The sequence below is a fragment of the Mobula birostris genome, unplaced genomic scaffold (assembly GCF_030028105.1).
Source record: "Mobula birostris isolate sMobBir1 unplaced genomic scaffold, sMobBir1.hap1 scaffold_3145, whole genome shotgun sequence".
In the NCBI taxonomy this organism is placed as follows: Eukaryota; Metazoa; Chordata; class Chondrichthyes; order Myliobatiformes; family Myliobatidae; genus Mobula; species Mobula birostris.
The window spans coordinates 1-26,986 of record NW_027276207.1 but is presented as its reverse complement, the minus strand read 5'-3'; the positions used below and the strand labels follow the sequence as shown (position 1 = coordinate 26,986).

Here is a 26,986-nt window from a genome sequence, read left to right as displayed (position 1 = left end):
TTTGGAGCACTGTCCAGTTTAGTTCGGGTGCACGGTCAGTTGGAAGTTAGGATTAGGGTGAAGGGTAGGGTTGGGAATGTTTGTGAGGTGAACTTGGCTCCCTGGTGGGGAGAAGGCACAGGTTTATGGGGGTGTGCAGGGGGGTTGGAAGTGTTAGACTCAGGTGTATGGCTGGGTGGTGGGGCCACGGGACCTTGCGGTGGTGGGAGGAGTTGAAAGAGCACCCAAACCAATGGTGAAGTGGGGTAAACCTGGCCTCCCGGTGGAGAGAGGGCTCAGGTCGATGGGGGTGTGTAGGATGGGTGAAGTTGTTACGTTTAGGGCTATGGCTGAGGAATGTGGATGCAGGCCTCCCCATGGGGTGGGGGGAAGAAAGGGGCATGGGTCCCAGCGTTAAGTAAGCCCCTTTGTGGGGGTGTGGCCAGGGTTAACTGGGATGTTGTCCGGTTTAGTTAGGGTGTGTGGTCCTTTGGATGTTAGGATTAGGTTGGGGGGGGGGGGTAGGGTCGAGGGATGTCCGCTGGGTGGCGGGAGGTAGAATTAGTGGTGTGGGGTGAGTTAGGCACCCTGGCGAGAAGAGGACTTGTGTTTATGGGGGTTTGAAGATGTTAGGTTTCAGGGCAGGGCCATGTGATGGGTACGCATTCTTCCCCATGGGGGGAAGCTGGGAGGTTAGAGTGAGTGCTGAGTCTGGATCAAACTGGTCGTTACGAGTCTATCCTTCCTAGTGGTTGTCCCTTGTAGAGTTATAATTTCTATCTTTATCTCTCTCTATTCTGTTTAGATGTTACTATTTGGGGAGTTAGGTTCTGTTCTGAGGCCTAGTTGTTAGGCTCTATTTCCAAAATAAGACATACTTTTCCTATTTAATGGTCACCTGTCTTAATTTTGTTTCTGGGTGGGTGACTGAAGGGAATCATCCTCTTCCTCCCTACTCTGGTTTTCTCAATAATTTTCTTAATTATTGGGTGTAGTTTTGGCCCTCCAGTGGGTATGTTTTATTTTGCTGGCCGAGCTTTTTAGGCCTCGTTTGGGCCATTTGGGAAATACGTCTGTAGTCTTTCAATCCATATCCTCTCTGCTCTTTTTCTTCGGAGCTTTGACCAGTTTATGTGAGTTTCCAGGCCGAGGATTGCCAAGGAGTACATTCCGTGCTTCAGGAAGTGCCTACTAACTGGTCTGTTTTGGTTTCCTGTTGTGATATTACGGAGGTGCCCTGTGAGTCTGGTTCTCAAGCTGTTGCCTGTCTCCCCTATGTGTATAATATGGCATTGTTGACACTGGATTGCATATACTGCATTCTTTTGTTCACAAGTTATCCTCTGCTCTATTGCAGCCCACTTTCCTGTAGCTCTGTTGTGTATGCTTTTTGAAATTCGCAGGTATGTGCATACTCTGCAGTTTCCCACCTCACAGTTTGGTGCTGCTCGTAATTTGGTTCTGACTAGTATGTCTTTCAAGTTTCTACCCCTTTTGAAGGCTGAAACTATAGTGTATTTTCCCAGTGGGACAATAATGAATAACTAACGAATCCCCTATCGCCCCTTTGACTTCCCTCTGCCAGGAAATCCCCCTCAACAGTTTCTAAAGTGGTCTACCTGTTGTTGAGTCCTGACGAAGGGTCTCGGCCTGAAACGTCGACTGTACCTCTTCCTAGAGATGCTGCCTGGCCTTTTGCGTTCACCAGCAACTTTGATGTGTGTTGCTTGAATTTCCAGTATCTGCAGAATTCCTGTTGTCTACCTGTTGTTGTGTGGGATAGCAACAAGAGTACTCTGCGATGGCTATTTAACCTCATTCCTCTTCCTCTCACCCAGTTTCCTGTGTCCTGCACCTTGGGTGTAACTCACCTCTCTTCATGTCATATCCATCACCCCCTCCAACTCCTGGATAATCTGGAATTCATCCATTTCAAGTTCCAACTCCTTGAGTGCAGGGTTACAAGCTGCAGCTGGATGCACATCTTGTAGGTGAGGGCGTCAGGGACACTGGAGGTCTCCCCACCTTCCCACCAATGTCCCCTCTAATTTGTAATGACTAGTGTGCACATAAATCTTGTACTGTACATCCTTTTACAGAGTGACAAAATGTGCACTGTGAATTTTATGTAGAGAGGTATTCATTTTAATTGCTAGCAAACACTGTCAATAAGAACTTTGATCTCCTCTGGGTTTGATCAAGTTCATCTGCACTCTCACACAACCTCTGTAGCAGGCCTGTAATGGATAATGGAGGATTTTCTCGCCAGAGCTTTTTCGCACCATCCATATGTGATTTACTTGCCAAATGACACTTAAAAAAGTCAGATTTCCAAGTGACACTTAAAAAAGTCAGATTTCCAAATATCACTCCACTTCTGCTCACTTGCAAATTCTCCAGCAACTTTTGCATCACCACATTACACACGGGTAAGACCAGTTTCTATATTGTATATAAATATTTCCCCTGAACCCTCCCCCAGGTGATTGACGGTGGTGAAGTCAGTGATGGCAATGCCAATGAATATGAAGGGAAGGGCAGTAGTCTGTCTCATTGGAATCCGGCACATTTGTGATGTGAAAGCTACTTGTTGCCCAGGACAAAGGTGTTTGATATCATTATGTACCCAGAGAGAATGGGTCAAAACATGTTCCCACGGGTAGAAAGGTCCAAAACAAGAGGAGGTAGAACAAGCAACACACACAAAATGCTGGAGGAACTCAGCAGGCCAGGCAGCATCTATGGAAAAAAGTACTAATGCTGAGTTCCTCCAGCATTTTGTGTGTGTTGCTTGGATTTCCAGCATCTGCAGATTTTCTCTTGTTTGCAATTGTGGTGATATGATGTGTAAGAACATGATTGGGGAGAGTTCTGAGCTTGTGCAGGAATGATAGAATGATCGTGAACGTGGCTTTGTAAAAGCGTGGTGCTTGTGAAATAAAAGTTCTATTTCTTTCAGAATATGGTTCTTTATTAATAACCCAGGATACGTACTGTATTAATATAAAGAACACAACATGGTCTCAGAAACAAGAGGAATTCTGCAGATGCTGGAAATTCAAGCAACACACATAAAAGTTGCTGGTGAACGCAGCAGGCCAGGCAGCATCTCTAGGAAGAGGTGCAGTCGACATTTCAGGCCGAGACCCTTCGTCAGGACTAACTGAAGGAAGAGTGAGTAAGGAATTTGAAAGTTGGAGGGGGAGATCCAAAATGATAGGAGAAGACAGGAGGGGGAGGGATAGAGCCAAGAGCTGGACAGGTGATAGGCAAAAGGGATATGAGAGGATCATGGGACAGGAGGTCCGGGAAGAAAGACGGGGGGGGGGGGGGAAGGACCCAGAGGATGGGCAAGAGGTATATTCAGAGGGACAGAGGGAGAAAAAGGAGAGTGAGAGAAAGAATGTGTGCATAAAAATAAGTAACAGATGGGGTATAAGGGGGAGGTGGGGCATCCCTTACTCTTCCTTCAGTTAGTCCTGACGAAGGGTCTCGGCCTGAAACGTCGACTGCACCTCTTCCTAGAGATGCTGCCTGGCCTGCTGCGTTCACCAGCAATTTTTATATTATGGTGTCAGAAGTCGCTCTTGAAGAATAATACATTTCCTAACATGGGAGAATCGAAGATAAAAAAAGAGTTTGGACTGTTTTGGTGTTTGCTAACAGTTTTACAAATGGAAGGTTGCAGCCCCCACCAACACTTCAATTGTCTGGGAACGTAGCTAACAACTGGAGAAGATTTAAACAATGTTTTGAACTGTTTTTATCGGCGATCGAAGCGGATAAAAAACAGGAAAAAACAAAAGCTGCCCTTCTACTCCATGTAATAGGCGATGATGCAACTGATGTATATAATCATTTTATTTTTGAAAATGGAGACAATTTAAAGTTAAATTGAAGCATTTTGTATACTGAAGCGTAATGTGACGTATGAGCGGTATAAACTTTTTACATGTAAACATATTGATCAATATGTTCCTGAGTTGAGGCACCGGGGTAAAACATGTGAGTTTGGAGAACTGACAGACTCTCTCATTAAAGACAGAATTGTTTGTGGCATTCTGGATAATGGTCTGAGAGAAAGACTGTTAAGAGAACAAGACATAGACTAGGAAAAAGCCTTGGTGCTCTGCAAAGCTTCCGAAACTGTGATGTCACATGCTAAAGAACTTTTCATTGAGAGCTCCAGCATAGACGCAGTGAGGAACCGTGAACAAATTAGAAAAAATAATAAAAGGACAACAAAACCGACAGAGAGCAAGATGTCATATGAGAGAAAAAAGCTATGTGCTCGCTGTGGGCAGCGGCATAGGCCAAAACAGTGTCCAGCATCCGGGAAAATGTGCAACAGCTGCAGTAAGAGTAATCATTTTTCACACTGTTGCAGAAGTAGAAAGAAATTAAAACAAGTAAATGCAGTGCTTGAAAATGAACTTCAGTTTTATATAGATGTGCTTTGTGAAAACAATCAAAGTAAAAATGACTGGACTATTCCATTGCAAGTGAACCAAAACAATATTCTGTTTAAACTTGATACTGGAGCATAAGTAAATGTTCTTGCAGAATCTGAGTTTAATGCATGAAAGCCAAGACCAAAGTTACATAAGACAAATATAAAAGTGACTGGGTATTCAAGTGCCACAAAAGTATCACACAAAAATATTGTGCACACGCTTCATTTATGGTGGTGCCAAAGAATGTACAGTCAATACTGGGGTCTATTTGCCAGTGAGAGACTGAATTTGGTGAAAAGAGAATTAGTCGTGGACAGTGGCACAGAGTCAGAATACAGTGACTTGATGAAAGAGTATGAGGACTTGTTCAAAGGGCTTATTTGTCTTCCAGGAGAGCACACAATTAAAATTGACAACACAGAGCCACCCGTAGTACATCCATGTAGAAGGGTACCTTTTGCATTACATCATCAACTGAAACAGAGGTTGACAGAATGGAACGGCTCGGAGTCATAACAAATATTGATGAACTGACTAAAAGGGTCAATTTGCTTGTCATGGTTGATAAGAAAAATAGAAAACTGAGGATTTGCTTAGACCAGAGAGACTTGAATTGGACCTTTGAAAGAGAGCATTTCAAATTGCCTACTCGTGAAGAAATTATGTCACAGTTTGCTAATGCAAAGTACTTTAGTAAATTAGATGCATCCTCTGGATTCTGGCAACTTAAACGAGATGAACCGAGTTCAAAGTTGTGTACCTTTAACCCTCCTGTTGCCAGATACCATTTTCTTCGGCTTCCATTTGGAATAGCATCAGCTCCTGAAATGTACCATAAAACCATTCACATGTTATATGAGCACATTGAGGGTGTAGTTTAGTTGGCCATTTGGTTACTAATTTATTCAATCCAGCACAATATTTTGGCCTGTCCCTGTGCTGTACTGTCTATGTTCTGTAATATTGTGCAGTCTGCAATGTGTCAATGTGATTTTCAGTTCAGTGTCTTGTTTTAACATACCAACCTCCAGAACGTCTTTCAGCATTGTGTCCAACTTTGCCAACCCATTCCTCATTTCCACAAAGGATTCCCACATCACTCCCTGGGACTGGGAGCCTTTCCCCATCACCAGACAGAGGAAGAGCGGGGAACCCTCTGTCGGGGTTCCCTTCTCTGTGAGTTCTGTGATTTCCTGTGAACAGTGAACGTGTTGAATGACAGACTGAGTGAAAGAGAATGGAGATGACAATATCTGCTCAGTGATGGGATGTCCCAGTGACTTTGAGCACAGGAACAGTCACTGGGCAGCCTCTTCACCCACACTGTAAATTTCCAGGCTCAGTCATTAGCAGCAAAGCACTGACTGGAAATTGCAAATTACAATATTATTGAAGTCACAGAGCCCAGCAGCACTGAAACAGGCCCTTCGGCCCATCTAGTCAATGCTGACCTGTTTCTGTTTTCACTGCCCAGTTCCAACTACCTGCACCATAGCCTCCATACACCTCCCATCCATGTCATCACCCTAATTTCTCTTTAGTGTCTAAATAGAACCCACATCCACAACTTCTGCTGGCATTCCACCTAACTCTCATTCCACACTCTCACCAAACTCTGAGTGAAGAATTCCCCTTCAGATTCCCCTCAAATATTTCAGCTTTCACCCTGAACTTATGTCCAAAGTGGGGGTAAGAGGGAAGATGGGGTGGAGATGGAAGGCAGTAAGGAAGGGGAGAGGCTGATTGGGGACAAGGAAACGGAGGGCAGTGTTTATACGTGCTGTTTTTCGAAAACATAGTAGTTTGAACTTACTTGCTGCAAACTTACTATCCATTGTACATTCTCAATCAAATTACTGATTACAGATGACAAGTAACACGAAGAGCAGAGTGAGCTGCTTTAATGACTATCATCCAGTGGCTCTCACACCTCTGGTGATGAGATGTTGAAGGGTTGGTCATGGTGAGAATGAACTCCTCCCTCACCACGATAGGTCCATGGCAGATGTGATCACAATGGCTCTCCACACGGCCTTAGATCACCTGGACAATACAAACACCAAACGAGTTCTGCTAAACAACTGATAATTGTACCTTCACCAACTGCTCACATGAGACTTCTGTCTCTACCCGTGACACAGGAAATCACATTACTGTCACTCTCCTGATACCGTGTGTGACCAGCTCACCTCCGGGTCTCCTCCCTCACAGAAAAATACGATTACGATTCAGATCCTTCTTCAGGACTGAGAAGGAACGGGGGAAATATCTGAATAAAAACGGAGCGGTGAGGAAAAGGCTCGCTCGAAGGTGATAGTTGAAGCCAGGTCGGTGGGAAACCTCAAGAGCAGGAGGGGAAAAATATCTAATAGCAGAGGAGATTAGAGAATAGGAGAAAGGGATGGAGGGGTGGACCCAGGGAGAAGTGAAAAGCAGGTCAGAGGTATGAAAGGTCAGAGGAAGTAAATTGTGAATTGCTGCCTCAGCTGGAAAGACTGTTTGGACAAGGGAGAGAGTTCAGCCTTGCCGCCCTTTCACTGTGACACTCCCGAACTCCGCATCAAATTCATACACACGAATCTGGGTGAACTTTAATGACCAATAAATATAATTCCTCTCTTTGATCACTGTCTGAATGATTCCCTGACTCTGAGAGGAAGGGGTGTCTATGGTCCACATTGTCAGGGTGTTGAGTTTACCAGGAGACAGAGACTGCAGGGACGGGAGGTTTTCTGGTCACTAATACACTGTGTGTGGACCCCGCTGGCAATTCTGGTGTTGTGACCCGAATCGAGACAAACACCACGCTGCCCACTCCACCAACAACACGGCACAGCCGGACACATAACAGGGGACTTTACATCTCACAACACTGGATTCAGTGATGAAACCCGTGATTAATGTTGTTTCCCACTGAAATCATACGAAACGTCCATTAAAGTGTTTTTAAATACAAGCGCCCCCCACAGGTGACGTCACACCCCCCAAGTGACTGACGTCACACATGGGTCCCCCACACCGGGATCTGCTCCCACGTCTGTGGTGTCTTACGTCACCAACGCGCTGGAGAGCTCGAGCTTGGTCGGTTTAACGGCAGGGCTACTAATCACGTGACCAGCCTCTTCCCCCTCCCCCACCGCTGTCAACAGAGGATTCTGAAGCCGCGCTATTCCCATTGGTGCGAAGCGATGTCAATCACTGGTTACACCCAGTCGCGGAGGCGGACCGCCAAAGAGGGCGTTACCCCCGCTGACCCCGTCGCCCGCAGCTCCGAAATCCTTAAAGCAAATCCCAAAGTAAATGTCCGCTTTCTGATTTATTTCCATTTCTCTCCGAGGGAAGTTGGGGCGTTTGTGAAGCGTCTCCTGCGGCCGGAGTCTGATGTATCGCTGAGAGGTATGAGGAGACCGCTCGGCCCGTCGGTTTGATGCCGGTTCCCCGGGGAGGGAGAGGATGAAGACGGTGAGAGAGGGGGCGGACAGGATGTTTGTCCCGGTGGGGACAGGAGGGGCTCATCTGTGGAAATGTCTGAGCCCACGGTGGTGGCAATTCACCACATTGGGGGGCAAACACCGGCAGACTGTTGCCCTGCAAGCGGGGCCGATGGTCCGGGCAAAGTGGGGATGGGAGAGGTGTTGGGGGCCCGGGTCTTATTGAATGACAGGACGGTGTAGAGGGGCTGAGTGGCCTTATCCTGTTCCTGGTGTCTGTGTGTTCAAATACAAGGAATAACCAGACCCTTCCCGGGCCTGCAGGATGTCCCAGTCGGTGTTGTAGGGACCGGTGCTCGGAGCCCAGTTGTTCCCAGACTGTGTCAACTATTTGGCTGAGAGACCATATCCAACATTTCCAAATCTGATACTGACACGAAATGTGTGTTCATAGAAACATAGAAAACCTACAGCACAATTCAGACCCTTCAGCCCACAAAGCTGTGTCGAACGTGTCCTTACCTTAAAATTACCTAGAGTTACCCATAGCCCTCTATCTCTCTAAGCTCCATGTACCTGTCTAAAAGTCTCTTAAAAGACCCTATCGTATCCGCCTCCTCCACCATTGCTGGCAGCCCATTCCACACACTCACCACTCTCTGAGTAAAAAACTTTCCCCTGACAATCTCCTCTGTCCCTACTCCCCAGCACCTTAAACCTGTGTCCTCTTGTGATAGCAATTTCAGCCCTCGGAAAAGCCTCTGACAATCCACGCGATCAATGCTTCTCATCATCTTGTACACCTCTATCAGGTCACCTCTCATCCTCCAGCTTGAACTCCATCTGTCACTTCTCAGCCAAGTTTTGCATCCTATCAAAGTCCCGCTGTAACCTCTCCTCCGTCACTCCAAGGAGAAAAGGCCAAGTTCACTCAACCTATTCTCATAAAGCATACTCCCCAATCCAGGCAACATCCTTGTAAATCTCCTCTGCACCCTTTCTATGGTTTCCACATCCTTCCTGTTGTCAGGCAACCAGAACTGAGCACAGTACTCCAAGTGGGGTCTGACCGGGGTCCTATATAGCTGCAACATTACCTCTCGGCTCCTAAATTCAATTCTGCGATTGATGAAGGCCAATGCACCATATGCCCTTTTAACCACAGAGTTAACGTGTGTAGCAGCTTTGAGTGTCCTATAGACTCGGACCCCAAGGTCGCTCTGATCCTCGACACTGCCAAGAGTCTTGCCATTAATACTATATTCTGCTATCATATTTGACCTACCAAAATGAGCCACTTCACACTTATCTGGGGTTAACTCCATCTGCCACTTCTCAGCCCGGTTTTGCATCCTATCAATGTCCAGATGTAACCTCTGACAGCCCTCCACACTATTCACAACACCCCCAACCTTTTTTGTCATAAGCAAATTTACTAACTTCCTCATCCAGGTCATTTATAAGAAGAGTAGGGGTCCCAGAACAGATCCCTGAGGCACACCACTGGTCACCGACCTCCATGCAGAATATGACCCATCTACAACCACTCTTTGCCTTCTGTGGGAAAGCCAGTTCTGGATCCACAAAACAATGTCGCCTTGGATCGCATGCCTCCTTACTTTCTCAGTGAGCCTTTCATGGGGTACCTTGTTAAAGATCATCTGAAAACCCAGGCAAACAACATCCACTGGCTCTGCTTTATCTATCCTACCTGCTATTTCCTCAAAGAATTCCAAGTGATTTGTCAGACATAATTTCCTCTAAAGGATTCCTGCTGACCTTGGCCTACTTCATAAGGCGTCCCCAATTACAGTACCCAAAAAACTCACCCTTAATACACACAAACACCTTCCTGACCATTGTGGTCAGCCGAACTGTCCTATAATTTTCTTTCTTCTGCCTCCCGCTCATTTGTACTTATTAGTCCACCAGAACCATTCCAAAATCTGGTGATTGGTGATACATCATTACTCATTACTTTAAGAGAAAACTAAGGGGGAAATTATTTGTTCAGAGATGGGGAGAGTGTGCAATGAGCTGCCAGAGCAAGTGGCAGGGATGATTTCAACCTTTAAGAGAAGTTTGCTTTGGTCCATGGATGAGAAGGATGTGGAGGGCTATGGTCCAGGTGGAAGTTGTTGGAACTCAGCAGATTAATGTTTTGGCATGAACTAGATTGGCCGAATGGCATTTTCCTGTATTGTGGTGTTCTCTGACTCTAATGCCTTCACAATCTCTTCAGCTACCTCTTTCTGAACCCTGAGGTGTTCACGTTCTGGTCCAGGAGTCTTATCTACTTTCAGGCCTTTCAGCTTCCAAAGTGTGTTCTTTCCTTGATAAAAAGCATGTATCCTCACTTCTGCCCCAGATACTCCTGAATGGCTGGCATTTATGTAATAAATTTAATGACACAATTGTAGTGTGTGACTTCAATCTGCAGGACACTTGAGAAAGTCAGATTTGTGTCAGATCGCAAGAGAGGGAATGTATTGAATTCCTACGAAAGGGCTTTTTAGAGCTGCTGATGGTTGAGCCTACTCGGGGAACTACAATCTTTGACTGGGTGTCGTGTAATAACCCAGATCATATTAGGGAGGTTAATGTAAAGGAACCATTAGAAGGCAGGGACAATAATATGATTCAATTCCTACTGCAATTTGTGAGGGAGGAGCATAGGTCACATGCGTAGTGTCACAATGGAACAAAGGGAATTACACAGGCATGAGAGAGGTGATTCTCCAGGTGGATTGGAGAAGGATACTGGTGGGGATGACGCCAGAGCAGAAATGGCTGACGTTTCTGAGAATAGTTCATAATGTACAGGACAGATATGTCCCAACGAAGTAGCTCTCAAACAGCGGGGCTAGGCTACCGTGGCTGACAAAGGAAGTTAAGGACTGTATAAAAGTGAAGGAAAGTGCATATAAGGTAGCAAAAGTGAGTAGGAAGTTAGATAATTGGGTAGCTTTTAAAATCCAAAACAGGCAATGAAAAATAGATAAGAATGCTAAAGGTAAAATAAGAGGGCAAACTAGACAATAATATAAACGAGTTATAAAAATGTGAAAGGGAGGCGACAGTTGACATTGGACCGCTGGAAAATGATGCTCATGAGATAGAAATGGGGACGAGATGGTAGATGAACTTGATAGGGACTTTGCATCGTCTTCTCTGTGGAAGACACTAGCAGTGTGCCAGTGATCCGTGAGTGTCAGGGAGCAGGAGTGAGTGCCATTGCTATTACAAAGGAAAATGTGCTGGACAAACTCAGGTTCTTAACATGGATAAGTCACCTGGACCAGATGGACTACATCTCAGAGTCCTGATAGAGGTTGCTGAGGGGAGAACAGATGCATTGGTCATGACCTGTCATGAATCACTTGATTCTGGCATGGTCCCAGAGGTCAGGAAGATTGCAAATGTCAATCCACTCTTTGAGAAGGGAAAAAGGCAAAAGAAAGCAATGTATAGTCCTGTTAGCCTAACGTCAGTGGCTGGGGAAGGGTTGGAGTCTATTATAACAAATGAGGTTTTAGGGTACTAGGAGACTTATGATGAAATAAGTCAAAGCCAGCATAGCTTCTGTGCAGGGAAATATTGCCTGGTCAGTCAGGGCAGTACAGGATATGCCGAGGAGGCAGATGCATGGGGTTGAGTAAGAACTGGGATCAGCCATGATAGAACGGTGGAGCAGACTTGATGGGGCTGAATGGCCTAATTCTGCTCCTATGACTTATGGTCTGATACTGCTGGTGTCTTACACAGTGAAGATTGACACAGAATACTTATTACATTCGGCCGCTATTTCTTTGCTTTATTAATAACTCGCCAGCATCACCTTCCAGCAGTACAATATCCATACTTGCCTCTCTTTTACTCTTTATATATCTGAAAAAGACATTTTTATACTTGATATTATTGGCTCACTTATCTTAATTTTTCATCTTGTCTCTCCTGTGCGTCTTTTTTTGTTGTCTCCTGCTGGTTATGTAAAAGTTTCCAATCCTCTAACTTCCCAATATTTTCTTGCTATATTATATGACCCCACTTTTGCTTTTATTATCAAAAACAGGAGAAAATCTGTGGATGCTGGAAATCCAACCAACACATACACAAAATGCAGGAGGAACCTAGGAGGCCAGACAGCATATATGGGAAATAGTAAACAGATGATGTTTCGGGCCGAGACCCTTTATCAGGACTGGGAGAAAAAAAAAGATGAGATGTCAGAGAAAGAAGTGTGGGGGTGAGAGGGGTGGAAGAAGTTGGAGGCGATAGGTGAAACTGGGAGAGGGGGAGTAGTGAAGGGAAAAACTTTCTAGGATATCATTTCCTTAACGATTCTCGAAAGATCATAGCCAATGACTCTACATCTCTTCAGCCACCTCTTTCAGATCTCTGGGGTGTACACCATCTGGTCCAGGTGACCTACTTATCTTCAGACCATCTCTGTTTCCCAAGAACCTTCTCCTGAGTAACGTAACTTTACACATTCTGACCACTGACATCTGGGACTTCCATATTCCTGCCAGTGTCTTCGACAGATAAGAGTGATGTACAATACTTATTCAGTTCCATTACCATCACCTTGCACCCCCACCCCATTACTGCCTCTCCAGCATCATTTTTCAGTGGTCCGATATCCACTTCCACCTCTCTTGTACACTATATGTACCTGAAGAAAAATTTGGTATCCTTTTTAATACTACTGGCTAGCTCACCTATGTGTTCCATCTTCCCCTTCTTATTTATTTTAGTTGCATTCTGTTGGTTTTTAAAAGCTTCCCAATCCTCTAACTTCCTGGTAATTTTTTGTTCTGTGCCCTCTCTTTGGTTTTTATGTTGTCTTTGGTTTCTCTTATCAGCCATTGCTGCTCTGTTTTCATCCCTGCCCATGTTCTTTTCAAATTAATTTTGACCAGATTTTCTCTCATGCCTCTCTAGTCCTTTTTTGTTTCGACATCTGACTTTAGCTTCTCCTTCTCCAATGTCAGGGTGAATTTGTTCATATTATGATCACTTGCCCCTGAGGGTTCTTTGAACTTAAGTGACCCAATTAATTCCGCTTCATTACAACACACAATCCAGAATAGCTGATCACCAAGTGGTCTCAACCACCAGCTACTCTAAAGAGCATCTTGTAGACATTCTAGGAATTCCTCGTCTTGACACCAACACCATCCTAATTTTCCTAATCACCTGCATGACAATCCCCCATGACTATTGTAACATTGCCCTTTTGGCACGCACTTTCTATCTCCCATTGTAATTTGTGGACCACATACTCACTACTGTTTGGAGGTCTCTCTACAATTCCCATCAGGGATTTTTTTTTACATTTGCTGTTCCTTAATTCTACCCACAGGTTCTAGACCTTCCAACCCTCTGCCAGCTCGTTCTAATGATTTTATTTACTATTTTACCAACAGATCCACACAACCCCACTACCAGCTTGTTCTTTCAAAAAACATATGTATCCGGGAAACAAGAGGACCTGCAGATGCCAGAAATCTAGAGAACTACACACAAAGTGCTGGAGGAGCTCAGCATGTCAGGCAGCATCTATGGATGGGAATCAACATTTCAGGCCAAGACCCTTCATCGGGACTCTTGATACCCACATACCTGGAATATCAACAAGCAAAGAAAATAGAAAGTAGTGTGAAATAGGGAAAACCTTTGACAAAATTTAGTTCAAGGCTTAAAAAAACCTGCCAAACAGAGCTCAATGGTGAGCAAATACAACAAAGGCAATAAACACTTCCATCAAAACCGACATTGACTTTTTTAAAAATATCTTGCTGCCACTTCAATCCGTAAAATTTACAAAGATAAGTAAGAACTTTAGAAAAGACTATTTACGCTCAAACCCACTTAGATTAACAGTACCTTGGACAGAAGGAGGAAGAGAATTAACACACATGAAAAAGAAATCACACAACAGTCAGAAAAAACCTCAGTATATATTTTCATCAAAAAATAACAGGATTCAGTGCTCCATGTGTGTATATGCAATTGTGATAAGAGATACAGACGAAAAAACTTAAATGAGAGGCCAACTCAGAAAAATGAATCACCACTGTCAAAGAAAACATTAACCAGTGGAATGAGTATGACCCTCCATGGGAGACATCCCAATGATCTGAGCAGATGAGATGGTGACAAGGAAGCTTCGAGAACCTGACTGAGAGTTGGAGACCTCTTCCCAGAAACAGAGGGGTTCCTTGCAGAAATACAGGACAAGCTGGTTAACAAACAGAAAAAAAAAATGAAAATACAAACAAACAAGGCAGAAAGTACAGAAAATGCCAAGAGAAACCAGACACAATCCAACACATTCCAGGATCCTGCAGCAGTTCAACTCAATCTGATCATTTACAAAGGTACAGTCAAGTGGTAAATATCATTCACCAAAATCTTGCTCTAAAATACAAACTCATGAATGCCCTCCATCACTTCATAAAGGCACCATAAATTCAAGCCTGGTCCAGTTTCAGGATCAAAATCTGACAAATTCTGTGATAATCAATACATTATTTCAGATAGGACAATCCATAATAACCATCTGGATATAATATTACAGGATAAACAAGCAGGAACAACTCCCTCAATAGATAAAACCATTTCCAACACACACATCCTCGACCAGTGGAGCACCTCACCACAGGTATTGTTTGTGTCATCGGTCAGAGAAACAAAAGATTTTCTCTGTCAATCAGCTTCCAAATGTTGTTACTCTGCCATTCGTTGCCATGTCCTGCTGCTGATTCCCTTCTCCTCATCATACGTTCTTACCCCAACCATCGTCCAGAGCCCCAAACTCTGCCCTGTGCAGACCTGCCTCTGGTTTCTGACCCTGTTTCATTGAACATCCAACTGATGGTTTCCCATTCTGCTTTCAGACTTTAGAGGACAGTGGTGTTTTCTAACAACCTTTGAGAAGCAGGGAAAATGACCCATAATGTGGAAATGTACAGTGAATAAGGAGGTTAACTACCAATGTCATTCTTCCTTAGCCCAGAGATTAGAGGGGTGAAGAACATCTCAAACAGAACTGCAGTCAGCTCGACTTCTTCAGACTGCAGAGAATTCAAGGGAAACCTCTTCACCCACAGAGTGGTGACTGTTTGGAACCCATCACCACAGGCAGAGCAAGAGAGGAACAACAAGGGAGGATTTAAATTGACCGTCATGGAACTGAATCACTGGCAGGGTCCAGCCGGCCTGAGTTGACTCTCTACTGTACAGTAGTTGTGTTATAAATTCACTGAGTACCGGAGACAGAATTTAAAATAGAACTGATTTATTTGTCACAGATCCAGAATATTAAACTCCAGTCCCATTAAAGGTGAATATGCAGCAGAAGAAACTCCTCCCATGCCCAGTGACCAGGGTGCAGAACTGGGTGTGGTGAGCAGCAGCAATAATTGCAGAGTTCAGCACCGACAGTCACTCTCAAAATTGCATCAGCAACTGTGATGGACAAATATCCAGCATGCAGCTTATTGAAACTTTTTCCCCCAGTGTGAACCCGGTATTGTATCACAAGGTTACATTACTGAGTTAATCGCTTACCACATTCACAGCAGGTGAACGGCCTCTCCCCAGTGTGAACTAAATGATTCACATTTAGTGGAGATGGCTGAGAGAATCTCTTCCCAATGTCTGAGCAGGTGATCGGCCTCTACCCAATGTGAACTCGCTGGTGTCTCAGCTGATGAGATGACTGAGCGAATCCCTCCCCACATTCTGACCAGGTGAACGGCCTCTCCCCTGTGTGAACTGACTGGTGTGCCAATAGGGAGGATAATCGAGTGAATCCCTTTCCACAGTCTGAGCAGGTGAATGGCTTCTCCCCAGTGTGAACTCGCTAGTGTCTCTGTAGGTGAGATGATAAAGTGAATCCTTTCCCACAGTCTGGGCAGGTGAATGGCCTAACCCCAATGTGAACTTGCTGGTGTCTATGAAGGTTGGATGATCGATGGAATCCCCTCCCACAGACTGAGCAGGGGAATGGTCTCTACCCAGTGTGAACTGACCGGTGTCTCAGTAGATGTGATGATCGTGTGAATGCTTTCCCACATTCACAGCAGGTGAACGGCCTCTCCCCAGTGTGAACTTGCTGGTGTGTCACTAGATTGGATGATCGATGGAATCCCTTCCCACATTCACGGCAGGTGAATGGCCTCTCCCCAGTGTGAACTCGCTGGTGTACCTTCAGATGAGATGACGAAGTGAATCCTTTCCCACATTCATGGCAGGTGAACGGCCTCTCCCCAGTGTGAACTCGCTGATGTACCTTCAGTTTAGATGAGCAAGTGAATCCTTTCCCACATTCTGAGCAGGTGAATGGCCTCTCCCCAGAGTGATCTGACTGGTGTTCCAATAGGGAGGATGACCGAGTGAATCCCTTTCCACAGTCTGAGCAGGTGAATGGCTTCTCCCCAGTGTGAACTTGCTGGTGTCTCTGTAGGGTGGATGATTGATGGAATCCTTTCCCACAGTCTGAGCAGGTGAACGGTCTCTCCCCAGTGTGAACTCGCTGGTGCATCTGTAGGTTGGATGACCGAGTGAATCTCTTCCCACAGTCTGAGCAGGTGAACGGCTTCTCCCCAGTGTGAACTCGCTGGTGACTCTGTAGGTGGGCTGACTGAGTGAATCCCTTCCCACAGTCTGAGCAGGTGAACGGCTTCTCCCCAGTGTGAACTCGCTGGTGACTCTGTAGGTGGGATGACTGAGTGAATGTCTTCCCACAGACTGAGCAGGTGAACGGCCTCTGCCCAGTGTGAACTGACTGGTGTCTCTGTAGGGTGGAAGAGTGAAGGAAACTCTTCCCACAGTTTGAGCAGGTGAAATCCCTCTCTGCAGTGTGAACTGCCTGATGTATCAGTAGGTGAGACGCCTGAGTGAATCCCTTCCCGCACTGTGAGCAGGTGAACGGCCTCTCTCCAGTGTGAACTCTTTGATGTACCTTCAGTTTAGATGAAAAAGTGAATCCCTTTCCACAGTCTGAGCAGGTGAATGGCCATTCCCCAGTGTGCACTCGCTGGTGAGCCATTAGATTAGATGACCGAGTGAATCCTTCCCCACAAACTCAGCAGATAACCAGCTTCTACCCAGTGTTAACTGACTGGTGTGTCTACAAGTGAGAAGACCGACTGAATCCCTTCTCACACACAGAACAGGTAAATGGCCTTGTCCAAGTGTCAACTTACTGATGTACCTTCAGTTGAGATGACTGTCTGAATCCATTCCCACTGTCTGAGCAGGAAGGATGTTCGAGTGAATCCCTTGCTCCACTTCTTAAATATCTGGACAGAGACAGCAAAACTGGCGTGTTGTGTTCGAGATTCCCATAGACAAATTCCTTGTCATTTTTAACCTGTAAAAAAGATTTACAAAGTCCATCAATGGGTGTAGGACAACATTTCAGATGAGATCACTTTAGTCACCAAGGTGTGATCTGACATCACACTGTTACAGTGAGGGTCAACCCAAGTTGGAGCGAGAAATCATCTTCTAACTGGGCACAGTGCTGGTATCTGGAATGACAATCAAACTCTCTGATGCTCTTCCTGTCTCTAAAGAATGGGGCATTTCTGCCATCTCCAATCTGTGACCTGGCTCAGTTTGACTCTTCCACTGGTATTATTCCCTGTTCCCACTGAGCTGCATGGGTGCCTGGCCCCACAGTAACAGAAACACTCTCACACAAATAGCCTTTGTTAACGTGCAGCTGGGATTTTCTTTTATCTACTGTTAACTTAAAGTGCCACAGTTTTAACGCCATGTAAATATCTCCTACTCAGATGTACGGTTGGTCTGCACGGCTGTTAAAAGGAATTAGAGTGAATGTTAGTATTACTTAAGGTTCTTGTCTCAGTCATAGAAAAGAACAACACAGAAACAGACCCTTTGACCCATCTAGTCTGTGCTGAACTATTTAAACTTTCTACTCCCATATCCCTACCATCCAGGTACTTATACAAACCTCTGAAATGTTGAAATTGAGCTCGCATGCATCACTTGTGCTTTCTGCTCATTCCACACCTGGATGACCATCTGTGTGAAGAAGTTTCCCCTCATGTTCCCCTTAACTTTTCACCTTTCACCCTTAACCCATGGCCTGTGGATGTAGTCCCACCCCATCTCAGTGGTAAAAGCCAGCTTGCATTTACCCTATCTATACCCCTCATAATTTTGTTACACCTCCATCAAATCTCCCTTTATTCCTTGGAATGTTCTAAAGTCCTGACCTGTTCAATCTCCCCTTATAACCGAAGTCCTCCAGACCTGGCAACATCCTTGTGAATTTTCTCTGAACTCTTTCAACCTCTTTTATATCTTTCCTGCAGGTTGGTGACCAAAACTGCACTCCAAATTAGATCTCACCAATGTCTTGTACAACGTTAACAAAACATCCATCTCCTGTACTCAGTACTTTGGTTTATGAAGGCCAATGCGCCAAAATTTTTTTCTTTTTTCCATCCCTATCTACCTGTGACACCATTTTCAGTGAATTATAGAGCTGTATTCCCAGATCCCTTTCTTCAACAACACTCCTCAGTGCCCATCCATTCACTCTGTAAGACCTAGGTCCTATCAAAAACCTCACACTTGTCTGCATTAAATTCCACTTTCCATTTCTCAACCCATATTTCCAGCTGGTCCAGATCACACTGCAAGCCATGATAGCCTTCCTCACTGTCCACTACACCCCCAACCTTGGTGTCATCCACAAATTTGCTGATCCAGTTAACCACACTATCATCCAGATTACTGATATAGATGACAAGCAACAACAGATCCAGCACCGATCCCTGTGGCACACCACTAGTCACAGGCTTCCAGTCAGAGAGGCAACCATCTTCTACCACAGTCTGGCTTCTCCCAAAGCCAATGTCTCATCAAATTTACTATCTCATCTTGAATGCTGAGTGACTAAACCTTCTTGACCAACCTCCCATATAAGACTTCATTAAGTGCCTTGCTAAAGTCTATGTAGACAACGTCCACTGCCTTGCCCTCATCCACTTTCCTGATAACTTCCTCGAGAAACTCTATAAGATTGGTTAGCCATGACCTACCATGCACAAAGCCACACTGTCTATTCTTAATCAGTCCACATTGATCCAAATACTTATATATCTGCTTCCTGCACATATGTTCCAATAACCTTCCCACTACTGATGTCAAGCTCACCAACGTATAATTTCCTAGTTTATTTTTAGAGCTTTTCTTGAACAGCAGAACAACATTGGCTGTCCTCCAATCCTCCAGTACCTCACCTGACACTGAGGGTTATTTAAATATCTGTGTTTAGGTCCTGACAATTTCTGCACGTGTCTTCCACAGAATCCCAGGGAACAACTTGCCAGGCCCTGGGGATTTATCCACGCTAATTTGCCTTGAGACAGCAAACACCTCCACCTCTATAATCTGTACAGGGTCCATGAAGATGATACCGTTTTGCCTCACTTCTATAGACTCTGTGTCCATCTCCTGAGCAAATACGGATGCAAAAACACTATTTAAAATCTCTCCTATCTATTTTGACTCCTCATATAGATTACCATTCTGATCTTCCAGTGTGGGCATGTTTCTGTGTTAGAGTGGATTTCTTTTTGGGTAGATGATTTGTTAACACTTAAATGAGTTTGGCCACCAGACTTCTATTTTAACTGTTTGACAAAGGACTGTGGATTGAGTCCACCACGATGGGCTTCCTAAAAGGTGTAAATACCAGATGCTTCTGGTGCCTGATGCTGTAGTTTTGAAGACAGTCTTATCTATACATTATAAATATTAATTGTCTTCTATGTTAGCGCGTAAAATGCCAAATAAATGTATTGTGGATTGAACTAAAGGCTGTGGACACCAACACAGACATGTTGGCGTCAGAAGGAAAGGATGAAATCGAAGGTGTGATGTTTGTATGTAACTTCAAAAGGAAGCATTGTCTGTAACTTTTTAAGTAGCAATTGCCTTTGTGTTTAGCATATAAATATCGAGCCCACATTTTAGCTAGCAGACCTTTCTGCGGAAAGCGTCCCCGTCCGTAAGATGCCTGCTGTACCATGTTGTGTCGAATAAAGAAGCTGCTTTGTATCTACCAGTGACTCTGTCTCTCCAGTGATTTCATCCACTCTACAACATTTGGAGTCAGGAGTGGGATACCTTCGTGACCCGTCGTGTGGCCAGCATTCCTAGCAGTCTAAGTTGGTGAGTATTTTTCTAAAATAACACTCACACTTGGATCTGTTCAGTCGGTGGACACACGGGAACATGAGGTATCACGAACGTGGAGAAATGACTGGTAGATATTAAAGTAGTGTGTGCGTGTGCATGTGTGTTTATGTAAGTGAGGAATCTTTGCATGTTAACTTGGTGAGAGTTGAACCACCAGTTGCGAAAGGTGGTAACCAACGGTACAGTTCGAGACGTCAGCGTGGGGGTGTGTATACTCGTTCGGGGAGCTGCATTTTAGTGTATGCGTGTGCAAGTGTGATGCAAGGGAATACAGCAGGCATCAAGAGTTCAGGTACTCAAAAGTGGCAGATTGTGGAATACGTACTCTGCAGTTTTATATTTTGCGCAGTGTGGGAATTAGTATGGAGATATCTCAGGGAGAGGTTTTACCCAGATAATTCTACCAGAATGGCACCTATTGAAGTCAGGCAACGTCAGGCTGAGAACCCTGACGATCCGAGCCAGCCCTTGACCTTGATTACAACTATTCATAAGCCCTTCAACCCTGGGGAGAAACAGAGCATTTTGTCCGAGTTGCCCTCACTTAAAGTCGCCTGTGGGAATTCAGAATTCTGGCGCAAACTCGAGGAAATGGTTGAAATTCACCAGATGCACCCTAAAGATATACTGTGTTAGTGAAAGCCAAGTGCCCGAGGAATATGTGGGACAGTATGGCCCAGGGGATGCGGGATGGTACATGGGTAACTACCGGGAGCGGCAGTAATGAAGAAAGATATCGCTCCTTTAAAGAGGAAGTGAGGCAGCGCCTGGGTGGAGGCGAGAGTAGCTGGGGAATGATAATGGCAGTGATTCAAAAGGCTGACGAGACAGCCATGGATTGCGCAGAACGTAAATACCGAGTGTACGAAGAGTATTCAGGGTTGGATAACCCAGGGAGGGACGACCCAGTCTTCCTAAAAATGCTGAAGGAAGGGCTGAGTTCAGCCCACCAAGAAGTTTTAGATTTAGGTATAATGGTAGGGTCCAACTACTCTGAGATAGTTTCGTGAGCCAGTGAGATTGACCAAAGAAAAGGCAAGAGAAATCGTAAAGTGGGTATAGTGGATGCAGCTGCTGTGATATCCCGGAGGGTTTGCTTTGCTTGCCAGCAGCCAGGGCACTTTGTAAAGGACTGCCGGACCAGGTATAAGGCAGTGAAGGAGCTGATATGCTACAGCTGTGGCCTATCGGGACATTGCTGGAGACAGTGTCTAAAAGGGAGGGGGAAAACCCAGGCGAAGGAGACAGCAGACACCCAGTCACTCACCCCACCAGTCTGACTGTTGATCAGATCAAGGAGTTAGTGACAGCGCTTCTTAAGGCAGAGAAGGATGTGGCAGCAGGCTTCACGGCCAGTGCTGGTGACTCACCGATGTACATAACGGCATTGTTAGGGGGACGGCAATGCAATATGTTAGTGGACACAGGGGCATCTGTATCGATAACAGACTTGCCCTTACCAACGACCAGACAGGCCAGTTATATCAGGGGTGTAGGAGGGAAAACAGTAAAAGCAGAAAGAAGCGAGATGCAAATACTAGAAATCGGGGGAGTACAGCTTCCAGTGTATTTTTGGGTATGTCCAAATAATGAGGGCACGATCCTTGGAACAGACATCCTCAGGGAAGCAGGAGCTGTTATAGATTCAGGAAAAGGAGAAATCCACTCTAACATTCTGCACTGACCTTCTCCATGTCTCTATGACAGAGAAGCTGGGCAAATTTGATTGTCAGGGGAAACTGGTAGGAATGACAATGGAGCAGTAATGGCTGGAGTTTCTGCGAGCAATTCGGGAGCTGAGTGATAGACACATCCCAAAGAAGTGGAAGCATTGTAAAGGCAGGAGGGCATAACCGTGGCTGAAATGAGAAACCAAAGCCAACGAGAGGCAAATAATAGAAAAAAAAACATTGGGGAGCTTTTAGAAACCAACAGAAGGTAACTAAAGAAAGTCAGATGAGCTCAGGGTGTGGAATTATGATATTGTAGTAATTAATGAGTCTTCTTAGCACCCAACAGTCTGAGGCATTTCGGGGAACAAAATATCTGGGGTCTCAAAATCGCTTGAAAACCAAGGTTCCCTGCACCAGTTACCTTTCAACTTTTATTTTGGAAGGCACATACAAACTCTACACCCTCAAAATTCACCTCTGAAGAACTCCCACTTACCAAGTACACCTTTCAAAAAGATACCTTTCTCCAATTTAGAATCTCAAGAGGGGTCCAGACCTCTCTGTTTCCATATTTACTTGGAATCTCATTGCATTATGATCACCAGGTACAAAGTGTTCCCCTACACTAATTTCTGTCACTAGTTCTGGACCATTTGCTAATAGCTTATTGCACACTTCTACATCGGGAATTTTACCGACTGACTAAGGTCACATTTGACAAACTCTACCCCTGCTAGTCCTTTTACAGTATGGGAGCCCCAGTCAATATATGAAAAGTTAAAATCACTTACTGTATCAACCTTTGTTTCTTGGCATAGTCTGCGATCTCTCTACAAATTTGTTCCTCTCAATCCCTCAGACTGTTGGGTGCAACCAAGTCCCAGTAATGGCTACAACATCATAATTCCCTGTCCTGAGCTCATCTAGCTCTCCTACGATGCTTCTTGCATTGTGATATACACAGCTCAGCACATTCATCACACCATGCTCAACCATTTGATTGCTGACTCTATCTGACGTCTGAACAACATCTGACTGGTGTCAAGAAAACAAACTTTCTCTTATTGTCACAAAAAACAAAGGAGTTGATTGTGGACGACAGGAGGAATGGAGACAGGCTAACCCCTATTGACATCAATGGATCTGGGGTTGAGAGGGTGAACAGCTTTAAGTTCCTCGGCATAAACGTCACCGAGGAACTCATGTGGTCTGTACATACTGGCCATGTGGTGAAAAAGGCAGAATAGTGCCTCTTTCACCTCAGATGATTGAAGTTTAGTGTGGGCCCCCAAATCCTAAGAACATTCTACAGGGGCACAATTGAGAGCATCCTGACTGACCGGATCACTGCCTGGTATGGGACCTTTACTTCCTTCAATCGCAAGACTCTGCAGAGAGTGGTGCGGACAGCCCAGCGCATCTGTAGATGTGAACTTCCAACTATTCAGGACATTTACAGAGACAGGTGTGTAAAAAGGGCCCAAATGATATTGGGGACCTAATTCACCACAAACACAAACTGCTGCTGCTGCTACCATCCAGGAAACTGTACCACAGCAAAAGGACCAACAGGCTCCAGGACAGCTTTGTCCAGCAGGACATCAGACTGATTAATTCATGCTGACACAATTATATTTCTATGTTATATTGACTGTCCTATGTACAAACTATTTATTATAAATTACTATAACTTGCACATTTAGCTGGAGAGGTAACATAAAGATCTCTACTCCTCATGTATATGAAGGATCTAAGTAATGAAGTCAATTCAATTCCATTCACCCTCTCCACTATCTGTTCTAGCATTCTCCCTCCCACCTCCCCCCTGCAACTTTAGTTTAACCAACACCCCCGACCCCCCACACTCGCACAAGCCAGTCTTACACTAGAATATTAGACCTCTGCTAGTTTTAATTCCCGAACTAACAAATCCCTTGTCACCGCTTTGACTTTCTTCTGCCAGGTAATTTCCCCCTCCCCCCCAAAAGTATCTAAAGTGATCCACCTGTTGTTGTGTGGGATGGCCACAAGAGTACTCTGTGATGGCTATTTAAACTCATTCCACTTCCTGACGCTCACTCAGTTTCCTATGTCCTGTACCTTGGGTGAAACCCACCTCTCTTCATGTCATAGCTATCACCACCTCCCCCCCACAAACTCCCGGATGATCCAGAATTCATCCATTTCCAGCTCCAACTCCTTAGAGTGAAGGGTTACAAGCTGCAGCTGGATGCACATCTTGTAGGTGAAGGCATCAGGGACACTGGAGGTCTCCCCATCTTCCCACCAATGTCCCCTCTAAATTGTAATGACAAGTGTGTGCAAAAATATCTTGTGCTGTCCAATTTTTACCCAGTGGCAACAAGATGTGCACACTGAATTTTATATAGAGAGGTATTCATTTTAACAGCTAGCAAATCACTGTTAATAAAAAGTTTGATCTCCTCTGGGTTCGATTCAGTTCATCCGCACTCTCACACAACCTATGTAGCAGGCCTGCAGCGGGTAATGAAGGATTTTCTCGCCAGAGCTTTTGTACACTGTCCATACGTGATTTGCTTGTTAAATGATGTTTTAAAAACTCAGATATCCAAATATCACTCCACTTCTTCCCACTTGCAAATTCTCCAGCAATTTTTGCATCGCCACAATACACACAGGTAACACCAGTTTCTGTATCGTACATAAATATTTCCCCTGAACCCTCCCCCAGGTGACTGACGGTGGTGAACTCATTGATGGCAATGCCAATGAATATGAAGGGAAGGGCAGTAGTCTGTCTCATTGGAGTCTGGCACGTTTGTGATGTGAAAGCTACTTGTTGCCCAGGGCAAAGGTGTTTGGTATCATTACGTACCCAGAGAGAATGGGTCAAAACATGTTCTCATGGGCAGACAACAGGAAATCTGCAGACGCTGGAAATTCAAGCAACGCACATCAAAGTTGCTGGTGAACGCAGCAGGCCAGGCAGCATCTTTAGGAAGTGGTGCAGTCGACATTTCGGGGGTCTCGGCCCGAAACGTCGACTGTACCTGTTCCTAGAGCTGCTGCCTGGCCTGCTGCGTTCACCAGCAACTTTGATGTGTGTTGCATGGCGGTGTAAAACGTGGTTTTGTTGCTGTCAAATAAAAGTTCAATTCTGCCAGAATATGTTTGTTATTAGTAACCCACGGTACGTATAGAGAACACAACACCCCTGACATCTCCTTCGTACCTGCTTCCAAGCACCTTAAAACTGTGCCCTCTCTGCAGATTTTCTCTTGTTTGTGACTGGAGGCAGAACAAAGGTGATTTTCTCAACAGTTGATGTAAAAGATTTTGTTCCCTTTCTCCGAGTTCCTAATCATTGCATTTAGATAGCTGGAGCTCAGCCCTGTCTGAGAGATCCATCGGCTCCCATTCCCTCATCAGCTGGAAGCTCCCCGGGGTCCGTGCTGGGATCGTGGGGCTGAGAGAGAGGGACGAGAGCACGACTGTCCCGGGATTGCTGGTCACAGTGTCCGTATCTCAAAGCAATTACCCCTCAGTCGGTAGTGAAAACAGTCGCACGGAGAAACACTCACCGGCAGCGACATCCGAGGCCTTTTGTGTACTGCGCATGCGTGATATTCGGGGCCCGCCGCAACCCTGACGCCTGCGCATTTGATCGGTGCTTCAGAGACGACGAAAACTGCAGCGCAGAGCTTTCTGGGTAATCATGGTGCCATTGAAAGTTTCTGCAAGCACAGGTTCCACGTCCATACCTCAGTGTTTTTTTTTGTGTAGAAAACTCAGCAGCTCTTTTAACGCAGAAAGCAGCTCCCATAAAACAATACACTTACACTTTCCGCGTGTTTAATGCCAAAGTAGAACGTTCTTACAAATGCAGATAAGAAACACAAGAGATTCTGCTGTTGCAGGAGATGTGGACACAAACACATAAAATGCTGGAGGAACTCTGCAGTTCAGGCAGCAACTAAGCAGAAATTCACCACCTTTTCTTTCAATCAAACAAACAGTTTCAAAATGTTTCTGGTCTTTCATTTGTAGCCACATCCTGCTGGTCTGATTCCTCTTCTTCCTCTTCCTTGTAAACTCTCGGCCCCATCTCTTTCTGGAGCCCCAAAGCCCTGACTCAGGCTGGTTTCGAACTGTGCACCATCGAAGATTCACTCCCTAGTCTGCTGTCAGACTTTCGAGGCGCATTGCAACAACCCAACTGTCTGAGACACAGTCCTTTGAAATGAGTGAAAATGACAGAAAACGTTGAAAAGAGCGGGGAAGAAGGAGTTTAACCAACTTCATCCAGAGCTCTGAAGGACATCAAAACCACAGTGAGCTCATCGTCTTATTCAGCCCAGAGAGAAGCATGAAGGAAATCCATGCAGGTGTATAGGATGATGAGAGACATTGGCCGTGTGGATAGACAGAGGCTTTTTTTTCCCGGGGCTGAAATGGCTAACATGAGGGAGGAATAGGTTTAAGCTGCTTGGAAGTAGGTACAGAGGAGATGTCAGAGCTAAGTTTTTTAAACAAATTGTGGTGTGTGTGTTGTATGCACTGCCGGCGACGTGGCAGAGACGGATGCAATAGGGTCTTTTAAGAGACTCTTAGATAGGTACATGGAGATTAGGAAAATAGAGGGCTATGCGGTAGGGTAATTCTAGACAGTTTCTACAGTAAGTTACATGGTCATCACAACATTGTGGACCAAAGGATCTGTAATGTGCTGTAGATTTCTATGATTCTATGAAATTCAAGGGAAATCTCCTATCCCAAGGAGTGGTGACCAGTTGCAACCTGTCATCACAGGGAGAGTGACAGCGGAGTGGCAGGGATTGGTTTTAAAATACTGATATGGAACAGAAGCATGGGCAGGGACAAGATGGGCCGAGTGGCCTCTCTAGTATACATTGTGAGTGTGGCAGAGACAGTAAGTACCTGAGACACGGGATTTGATACAGAACTGATTTATTTTTCACAGATCCACAATATTAAACACCAGTCTAGTTTAAGGCTAACATCAGCAGAACAGACTCCTCCAATGCTCAGTGACCAGGGTTCAGTCCTGGGTGCGATGAGCAGCCACAAGAACTGCAGATTCTGACAGTAAAACAGTCCCTCCTGAACCTGCAGCTGCCTTCAGTCACCGTGATGGTTAAACATTTAACACAGAGCTGATTTGAACTTCCTCCCTGATGTGAAGTTGCTAGTGTTGCAG

General features: G+C 45.1%; 1 pseudogene; it reads right to left on the bottom strand.

The window, feature by feature from the left end:
• Positions 1 to 14,825: 14,825 nt before the first annotated feature.
• On the bottom strand, positions 14,826 to 25,246 carry LOC140192934 (uncharacterized; annotated as a pseudogene).
• Positions 25,247 to 26,986: the final 1,740 nt, after the last annotated feature.